The 9199-nt window shown below is 44.9% G+C and overlaps 1 protein-coding gene across 2 annotated transcripts in view; it reads left to right on the top strand.

The window, feature by feature from the left end:
* Positions 1-4830, top strand: part of LOC138267757 (AP-1 complex subunit mu-1) — a 132612-nt gene extending 127782 nt beyond the window's left edge. The window contains exon 13 of one of the 2 annotated variants that reach the window (XM_069216944.1): positions 4052-4830. The gene's annotated coding sequence lies outside the window, so the exon portion shown is untranslated. Of the gene's footprint in view, positions 1-4048 lie in introns of both variants that reach the window. The other variant, XM_069216945.1, reaches the window with a different exon arrangement.
* The last annotated feature ends 4369 nt before the right edge of the window (positions 4831-9199 follow it).

Genomic DNA, 9199 nt, shown 5'->3' with positions numbered 1-9199 from the left:
CCCACAACCTTTTCTGGGACTAGGACCTTATGAGGAGTTATGCCGGATAGCGTAGACTGCCAAGCCACAAGCAGCTTTAGGAATCACTCCCTCAAAGACTTGGAGTCATGGTTGTGCTCAAGACACCATAGGCAGACTAGGTGAGGGTCTGTAACCGACATGGCGTGGTGACAGGCGCCACATGGCTTAAGTCCTGCCTTCCTAGATGTCATCTCAATACTCACAAAAAATCTTTGACAAAACATCAAAAAAAAGCTTGTAAAAAAGCGACAGAGGGGTATTTCTCTCCAGATCTGTGCTAACTGGCGGGTAAAGAAAATAACTGATGTCCACGCGCCTGGGTGATACATAGGTGACCACAGCATTGCATCTAGCACTGACACCACACCACACTGAACTGAACGGAGCCACCTGACAAATCGTGCAGGGATATTGCTCAAGCAAAAGTCTCTGGATCTAGCCTGACACCTGGGAATTCAAAGGTAAGGAGTCTGCACCGAGGAGGCTCTATCAGATAAGTGGTGTACAGATCGCCAGTGGTAAATGCGTGGGAGCATATGAACATAACGCTGTACAAAATTGCTTTCTTAAAAACCAGTATTAATGTAAGGTAGATGCAGTTTTGTTTTTAGGTCGAGCATAGCAGTGCTGCTTTTTGACCTGTTGTAATCTATTCTGTGGGCTTTAAAACAAACCCAACACTTTCATTTGTTTCCCGGGCTTGCCTTTTAACAATCCCTTGATGTCATTGGTAAATGCTTTACGTTTGTCTCTCTTTGAGGCTCTGTTGTTACGCCTTGCAGACTGACCCTGTTACATGGATTATTGCACTATTGCCAATATACTTTCTGGGGGTGAACTACTTTTTTCCTTTGTCTCGTGTCTTCGTGCTCCATGGCGCTTTGAGCATGAACCATGCAAACGTGATTGGTGGTATTCGGAGCGCCCATCATACTGTTCACACTGTTACCTAATCAGTCATTTAAATTTAGCTTGTCTTTTTCCTTCCTGCTCTGTGGCTTTAAAAAAAAAACCCTTGTAATTGGTAAATGCTTTACCTAAGTAAAAAACACAGAAATCATCAAAGAGGCTCTCCCGGCACAGCAGGAGAGCAGATACTACAATATTCACTGCACTCAGGGAACATCGCCCCATAATGCTTTGTAAGCATTCTTTTTCAAAACATTTCTGCCCATAACTTGCCCTGTGGTGGTCGTAGGACAATGAGACCACCACCAAAACGTTCAGCACTACACACTCTGTGTAGGTTATCTTTGGGTCCCCACACTAGGTTAGTGGGAGGTGCTGGGGCGGGCGGGGGGGGGGGGGGGTGGCGTGGCGTTCCAAAATAATCCCTCCCTTAAGTCCGTGTCTTTTTAACCTCTCTCATGGCTGGAACTTTTGATCTACAGTTGAGAGTAGCTTGTGTTATAAAAGCCTAGTTTGTAATAATATTGCAGTAGGCCTGCTAGCCCTGAAAACGTGTAATGCACTACGTCCTCCAGGGGCTAAATACATGGTTGCACTGCATTACTTTCTGCCATTTTGTGTTCACGTGGTTACATGACCAGGTTTCTTGAAAATGCTATTTTTATTGTGGTACCCTCTATAGGCTGCTCTGAACATTAGTCAACATACTACAGTATTCATGGCAATTGTAAACTACTCCCCCCCCCCCCCCCCCCCCCCCCCAATGCTTTGCAGAGCATTTCTTTTACCAAATATTTTTACTCATAACTCAGCCTATGGTGGTCCTAGGACAAATGGGACCACCTTCAAAACGGTCATCACAACATGCTCTGTCGAGACCATTGCTGGGTCCCCCACACTAGGTTAGTGGGGACCCCAAAACAAGAGTCCATGGGTTCCCCAGAGGCTTAACAGAGGGTAAAGTAGATAATACTAATTCTGTCATTTGTGGTAGTGTGGCAGTGCAGTTAGGCTTATTGGAGAGTATTGCAAAGCATTTGTTGTACACACAGTCAAGAATTGAGGCGCACACACTCAATAGCTAACTTCAGGCCTATTGTTTTATGTAGCAAAAATGTTTTGTTACTTTATTTCTAGAATGCGAAGGTCTTTGTCGCAGGTAGGTACAGTGCTCAGTAGGTATCAAGCATATGTAATAAATGTACTTTGGTTTTTGGAGATAAAGCAGTTTACAAGTAAATAACACTTTACTATTTCCAAAGTTGCAATTTTTTACATGAGTTAATAGATTCCATGGAGGGAGGCGGGGTGGGGTGTATTAGCACAGATAACAGGTAAGTACACCACCCTCAACACTAGGCCGACTGGGTGCAAAGGTCGAAGTTGGTGTCTGGTTTACACTGGAATCCTATGAGGACGGGGGGGGGGGTACTTGGTAGAAAGCCGATTGCAGCTAAGTACCTGTGGTTCCAGGACACAGACCTGGGGGGGATTAGGTCAACACCAAACAAGATGGAGAATTCTGCAAGGAGGGGGACACTTCAGCTCTGACAACTTAGGGGCGGTCACTCTTTTTTTTGTTTTTCCAAATTTTCACACTGGACCTGCCACCAAAAGTAGGGCCATGGAGCACTGTAACAGGAGGCCTGAGCCTTTGAGGCTCACTGCCAAGTGTTACAGTTCCTGCAGGGAGGAGGTGTGAAGCACCTCCACCTAAAGCAGAGCAAGCTTTGTTCTTGGCCGCAGAGAGCACAAACGCTGTCACCCCATGGGTTCAGAAACTTGTCTGTTAGTGGCAGGCTGGCATAGAGTAGTCACTCTTACACTAAAGGGTTAGGTAAAATACAGGGGGCATCTTTAAGGTCCCCTCTCGGTGCGTTTTACAATAAATCCAACAGTGGCAGTAGTGTGGATTTATTGTGCTGAGATGTTTGACACCAAACTTCCCAAGTCTTCAGTGAAGCCATCACGGAGCTGTGGAAGTCATAATGACAAACTCCCAGCCCATGTACTCAATATGGCCACACCGCACCTACAATGTCTAAGAGTGGACATAGCTGCATGAGTACTATGCCCCTACAGTGTCTATGCCCTCACCTGTGGTATAGTGTACCTTGCCTTAGGGCTGTAAGGCCTGGTAGAGGGGTGACTTACTTATGACACAGGCAGTGGCTTGTGGGCATGGTACCCTGGAAGGGGTGCCTTGTCGACTTTGCCTTTTTCTCCCTACCAACACTCAAAACCTGCAATAGCAGTGTACATGTGCTTATGAGGGGTCCCTTAGGGTGGCACAATACATGATGCAGCCCTTAGGGACCCTCTCTGGTCACAGAGCCCTTGATACCACTGGTACCTTTTACAAGGGACTCGGCTGTGTGCCAATTGTGTAACCATTGGTACAGTTTAGGGAAAGAACACTGGTGCTTGGGCCTGGTCAAGTAAGCATCAATAACAGGCAAAGAAAAAGTGGGGGTTAAACATGCCAAAAGGGGCACTTTCCTACACCTTGTTTAAAGACATATTCCAGTAGGCTTGCCAGCCCTTTAGTTATATGCAGGGCCACTGGAATTATGTGGCAGAAGGGACCAAAATATGCAGCAGGGTTGACCAATTTATGTGGCAGAAAAAAGGCCAGTTTTGTACTTACAACGCCCAGAGCTCCAACTCAAGTAAATGAGTGACCTATTGCATAGCAAATGCTTGTTAAGTTGATGAATCTGGTACACTATGCACTTTAAGATCGACTATTTAGAACACACTGCTCTGTTTGCGTTTGTATACTGGCATCTTGCACAGCTATCTTTTGTAAAAGGTTTCTTCTATATCGTTTTTATGAATGTACTTCAATGCAATAGTTTCAATGAACTGTGCACTTGAATAAAACAACTTAACAAAAACTAGATTACAGCAACTATTAATAAATTTAGTTGGCATACACTCTTTGGTAGCAGTGTGCGATTTTATTTCTTGCAAAATTTGTAAAAATGTGTACTGAATCATATTGGAGGTTGTTAAAAAGTCAGTTTTACTCAAATAACGTAGCCAAGAGATGATTAAACTGCCTTATTGTTTTTAATTTCACACTAATTATTTTTGGTTTGTCTGATTTCTTGCCCAGCAGGACAAGGCAGCATCTGGAGATCTTTTCAAGTTGATCTGAGTGTCAAAAAGGATACCGAATGTGGTCATTTTCCTGTTACACATTTCAGTTGGTCATTAAATGAATTTCCTTGGATGTGTCCTCAAAGCTGGATAAGGAACAGACAATGCATAGTTCAAGAGACAGAATATCTGAAACCCATCTTTTCTCTACTGGAGTTACTTGAATTGGTCTCCTAGTTTCAGTAAAACAATTATAAATAAAGGGTCAAAACTGCTACATCTAGAATGGTATATCCTTTAAAATAATACGTCAATAAAGTAAATTCACTGTTCCCATGAGCTATGGACACGCATCAAAACTTTTATAAAAAGTAAAACAATCTTCTTTTATGAACAACCTCATATTTGCTGAAGTATCTACTCCAAAACAAATATTTAGAAACAACTAGAATTCATTAACATTTGTCAGTTTTTGTGTGCAGTATTTCCCTTCCTAAGATGCAGGAGGCTTGATAGTTATTTACATACCTTTCTTGATCTTAAAATGGTGTTCCACTTTTTGTACCCATTTTCCTCATCTGACAAATTTCCATACTGAAACTCAGTTTTTGGTCATATTAGAAAAACAATCAAACCATCATTTTATTCATATTTTATGACCATATATAGACATTTACCACAGATTTATTGTTAAAATCTGTGAATGTTCCTTGATATTTTTGGTTCACCTGCATTGTTGGATGTTTCTGTCTGCTGCTGAAAACTGTTACATAAGAAAAATAAAAGCATTTTATTGTACTTTATAACCTCATAGTGTGTTTTGTAACAATCAGATTGAGTGCCTTTAAATGGCATATTTCCTATATATATATATATATATGTATGTATGTATGTGTGTGTAGCTGCAGATACACATGCTGTGCACATCCCGCCATCTAGTGTTGGGCTCGGAGTGTTACAAGTTGTTTTTCTTCGAAGAAGTCTTTTCGAGTCACGAGATCGAGGGACTCCTCCCATTTCGGCTCCATTGCGCATGGGCGTCGACTCCATCTTAGATTGTTTTTTTTTCCGCCATCGGGTTCGGACGTGTTCCTTTTCGTTTCGGGTCGGAAAGTTAGTTAGAATCTCGGAAAAATCGTCGGTATTGTTTGCATTTGGTATCAGGTTAGTTATAATAGATCGACACCAACTTTTGAAGAGCTCCGGTTTTCAATTCCCCCGTCGGGGCCTGGTCGGCCCGGTCACGTGTCTCTTCAAGGCTGATGGAACGGACCCCATTCCGCTTCTGCCCAAAATGCCATAACAAGTATCCATATACAGATCAGCATCTGGTCTGTAACTTGTGTTTGTCGCCAGAACACAAGGAAGATACTTGTGAAGCCTGTCGAGCGTTTCGGTCCAGGAAGACACTAAGAGACCGAAGAGCAAGAAGACTGCAGATGGCATCGGCGCCGACAGGACAAAGGCTTTTCGAGGAGGAAGAAGAAACCTTCTCCATCCAGGAATCGGACTCGGACGAGCTCGATCCCGAAGAAATGGCGAAAACCGTGAGTAAGACGTCGAAACATAAAACTCATGAGAAGACCACAAAAGCCGAGGGGACGCCACCGCCAACAGGCCATGGCTTAACCCAAAAAATAGGTGACCGAGCATCGGCACCGAAAAAGGGCACGCTGGTGTCGAAGTCATCCGACTCCGGTCGAGATACCGCCACACAGCAATCTCAGGCCTGAGATAGTGGCTCCGAGCAAGTTCGGCACCGAAATAAGTCGGCACCGAGAGACAACGACGCTGAAAATGAAAAAGGTTTTGTCGGAACCGAAAAAAGTAGCCGAAAAGGTTTAGATACCGAAACATCCGGCCTCGGAACCGAAATCAAGTTCCTACACAGAGGAACAAGGACTGTCCTCACAAATGAAAATACATAGATTTGGACAGGAATTGGAGACAATGGAGCCAGACTACACCCAAAGAAGGCTCCACATCCAAAAAGAAACTGGGAAGATCAGCACTCTCCCTCCTATTAGAATGAAACGCAAACTTGCCTTCCAGGAGAAAGACAAGCAGCCACAGGCAAAGGTGGCTAAACAAGTAAGCCCGCCACAGTCTCCACAACGCTCGCCGCAACAATCACCGGTAGCCACTACACCTATGATGCAATCCCCTACTCATACAGGGATGAGTCAAGATGACCCTGACGCGTGGGATCTTTATGATGCGCCAGTGTCATATAATAGTCCTGACTGTTATCCAGCTAGACCGTCGCCACCAGAAGATAGTACAGCCTACGCACAGGTGGTGTTGAGGGCAGCGGCATTTCATAATGTCAGCCTGCATGCAGAGCCCATTGAAGACGACTTTCTATTTAATACACTGTCGTCCACACACAGCCAGTACCAGAGTCTCCCCATGCTAATGCTACCTGGAATGCTAAAACATTCCAAACAAGTGTTTGATGAGCCTGTAAAAGGAAGGGCCATTACTCCAAGAGTGGAGAAAAAATATAAACCGCCACCAACAGACCCAATGTACATCACACAACAGCTAACTCCGGACTCAGTTGTAGTAGTAGGGGCAGCTCGCAAGAGAGCGAACTCACATACTTCAGGAGATGCACCACCTCCAGATAAAGAAAGTCGAAAATTCGACGCAGCAGGGAAAAGGGTGGCGGCACAGGCAGCAAACCAGTGGTGTATTGCAAACTCACAGGCTTTGTTGGCCAGATACGATAGGGCTCATTGGGACAAAATGCAACACTTTATAGAACATTTGCCCAAGGAGTTCCAGAAGAGAGCACAGCAAATAGTAGAAGGACAGAGTATCTCCAACAATCCGATACGGTCAGCAGTGGATGCAGCAGACACAGCTGCAAGGACAGTAAATACTGCAGTAACAATAAGGAGACACGCATGGTTGCGTACGTCAGGATTCAAGCCGGAAATACAACAAGCCGTGCTGAATATGCCTTTTAATGAACAGCAGTTGTTTGGGCCGGAGGTGGACACTGCTATTGAGAAACTTAAAAAAGACACTGATACGGCAAAAGCCATGGGCGAACTCTACTCCCCACAGAGCAGAGGCACATTTTTTTTTGGGGGGGGGGGTGGGGGGGGTTTCGAGGTCAACCTATAGAAGCCACAACCTCACAAGCAAGGCCCACTTATCAAAGCCAATATCAGCGGGGAAGTTTTCGGGGGCAATATAGAGGGGGACAATTCCAAAAGAATAGAGGAAAGTTCCAAAGCCCCAAAACTCCTCAAAACAAGCAGTGACTTCCAAGTCACACATCCCCAACACAACACCTGTAGGGGGGAGACTAAGCAATTTTTACAAACATTGGGAGGAGATAACAACAGACACTTGGGTACTGGCAATTATCCAGCATGGTTATTACATAGAATTTCTCAAATTCCCTCCAAACGTCCCACCAAAAACACACATTATGTCAAAACAACACATGGATCTTCTAGGACTAGAGGTCCAGGCATTGCTACAAAAAGGAGCAATAGAATTAGTACCAATCCAACAGAAAGGAACAGGAGTTTACTCTCTGTACTTTCTCATACCCAAAAAGGACAAAACACTAAGGGCCATATTTATACTTTTTGACGCAAAACTGCGCTAACGCAGTTTTGCGTAAAAAAAATTAGCGCCGGCTAACGCCATTCTGAAGCGCCATGCGGGCGCCGTATTTATTCAATGACGTTAGCCGGCGTTAGCCGCCGGCGCTGCCTGGTGTGCGTGAAAAAAAACGACGTACACCAGGCAGCGCCGGCGTAGGGGGAAAATGGAGTATGGGCGTCCAAAAATGGTGCAAGTCAGGCTGAGGCAAAAAAATCGCCTCAACCCGATTTGCGCCATTTATTTACGACGCCCAACCCCCATTGAAATGACTCCTGTCTTAGCAAAGACAGGAGTCATGCCCCCTTGCCCAATGGCCATGCCCAGGGGACTTATGTCCCCTGGGCATGGTCATTGGGCATAGTGGCATGTGGGGGGCACAAATCAGGCCCCCCTATGCTACAATTTTTTTTAAAAAATAAATACTTACCTGAACTTACCTTAATGTCCCTGGGGTGGGTCCCTCCATCCTTGGGTGTCCTCCTGGGGTGGGCAAGGGTGGCAGGGGGTGTCCCTGGGGGCATGGGAGGGCACCTCTGGGCTCATTCTGAACCCACAGGTCCCTTAACGCCTGCCCTGACCCAGGCGTTAAAAAGAGGCGCAAATGCAGGGTTTTTTGCCCCGCCCACTCCCGGGCGTCATTTTTGCCCAGGAGTATAAATCCGACGCATATGCATCGGAGTCATTTTTTAAGACGGGAACGCCTACCTTGCATATCATTAACGCAAGGAAGGTGTTCACGCCAAAAAATGACGCTAACTCCATGAACTTTGGCGCTAGACGCATCTAACGCCAAAGCATAAATATGGAGTTAGTTTTGCGTCTAAAAAAACGACGCAAATTCGGCGCAAACTGAGTATAAATATGCCCCTAAGACCTATATTAGATCTAAGAACATTAAATACCTACATCACATCAGACCACTTTCACATGGTGACATTACAAGACGTAATCCCACTGCTCAAACAACAAGACTACATGACAACACTAGACCTAAAGGATGCATATTTCCATATACCAATACATCCTTCACACAGAAAGTACCTAAGATTTGTATTCCAAAGGGTACACTACCAATTCAGAGTGTTGCCATTCGGAATAACTACTGCGCCAAGAGTCTTTACAAAATGCCTGGCAGTAGTAGCTGCGCATATCAGAAGGCAGCAAATACATGTGTTCCCGTACCTAGACGATTGGTTAATCAAAACCAACGCACTAGAACGGTGTTCACAACACACAAAGTACGTCATAGAAACCCTACACAAACTAGGTTTCTCAATCAACTACACAAAGTCACACCTTCAGCCGTGTCTGACACAGCAATACTTAGGGGCAACAATCGACATAGCAAGAGCGATTGCCACGCCAAGTCCACAAAGAATACAAGCATTTCACAATGTAATACAGGTCATATATCCAAACCAAAGGATACAAGTCAAAATAGTAATGAAACTACTAGGCATGATGTCCTCGTGCATAGCCATTGTCCCAAACGCAAGATTGCACATGCGGCCCTTACAACAGTGCCTAGCATCACAATGGTCAC

This window comes from Pleurodeles waltl, chromosome 12 (genome assembly GCF_031143425.1).
Source record: "Pleurodeles waltl isolate 20211129_DDA chromosome 12, aPleWal1.hap1.20221129, whole genome shotgun sequence".
Classification (NCBI taxonomy): Eukaryota; Metazoa; Chordata; class Amphibia; order Caudata; family Salamandridae; genus Pleurodeles; species Pleurodeles waltl.
Note: the sequence above shows the minus strand (reverse complement) of the source record. Positions and strands in the feature narration are given on the sequence as shown.